Source organism: Mus musculus, chromosome 1 (genome assembly GCF_000001635.26).
Source record: "Mus musculus strain C57BL/6J chromosome 1, GRCm38.p6 C57BL/6J".
In the NCBI taxonomy this organism is placed as follows: Eukaryota; Metazoa; Chordata; class Mammalia; order Rodentia; family Muridae; genus Mus; species Mus musculus.
In genome coordinates this window covers 122,509,933-122,510,962 of record NC_000067.6, presented here as the reverse complement: position 1 = coordinate 122,510,962, position 1,030 = coordinate 122,509,933, and the positions used below count along the sequence as shown (strand labels likewise).

General features: G+C 40.4%; 1 pseudogene; it reads right to left on the bottom strand.

The window, feature by feature from the left end:
- Positions 1–265: 265 nt before the first annotated feature.
- On the bottom strand, positions 266–414 carry Gm24547 (annotated as a pseudogene).
- Positions 415–1,030: the final 616 nt, after the last annotated feature.

Here is a 1,030-nt window from a genome sequence, read left to right as displayed (position 1 = left end):
ATATTTTTGAAGGTGTGTGTGTGTGTGTGTGTGTGTGTGTGTACATGTGTGCACACCTGCACATGCTTGCTTGCCTGTGAATATGTTCAGGTGTCCATGGAGCTCAAGAGGGCATGAGTTCTTGTAACTATAGTTTTAGTGGTTGTGAAGTGCTGAACATAAGACCTGGGAACTAGAGTTGAGTCCTCTGGAAGAGCAGCAAGTGCTCTTCATCTCTCCAGTCCCCTGGACTAGTTTTCAAACATTACCATAATCACGGGAAAGTGGGAAGGCAGTCTTCCTCTCCCACAAATTATGCAGCTGAGTTTCTTGCATCTGGGGAAACTGAAGTGGTCAGCACATTTGGAGTGGAATGGAGGTATCATCCCAGAAAAACCACCTTCTTTATCATTATCTCCCTTTCCAGGAAAGTACATCTATGATTTTAATAGCATGGCTACTGTATCTAAATGTATACAGGTCTCTTCCAGATAATATGAAAAATGTCCACTTCGCAGTAATTTGTTCTCACGTTCCCTTTCTATCTTGCTTATTTTCCCTGAAAGAATAAATATTTCTGGCTTTATAATTCAGCCTTTTTTCAAGAGTGGTGAAAATGTGTTGGATTGCTTCTAGCCCACACTCTAGTGAAAGGATTCCATAATTCTATGACTTTGTCTTTGGCCTTGGGTACTGTCAAAGTCCGTTAGATACTAACTTGTGCAATCTCTCCCTTATCACAGTAGTTCACTTACATTTGTACTCTAATTCTCTCTCTATTGCTCACTCATCCATATGAAGTACATTGTATTGTGCTTTGAATGAGCAATGGTCCCCAGGGACTCATATATTTGAACACATATACTGAGGTTTGTGGTGCTATTTGCAGAGGTTATGAACCTTTATAAGGTGGAGTCTTTCTAAAAACTGTATGTCATTAGGGGCAAGATTTAAGATCTTATAGCCTGTCCCTACTTCTATTTTTCTCTCTGCTTTCTGTATGTTGGTAGAATTCAATTTCTCTGCTTCCTGCTTCCACCACCACATCTGT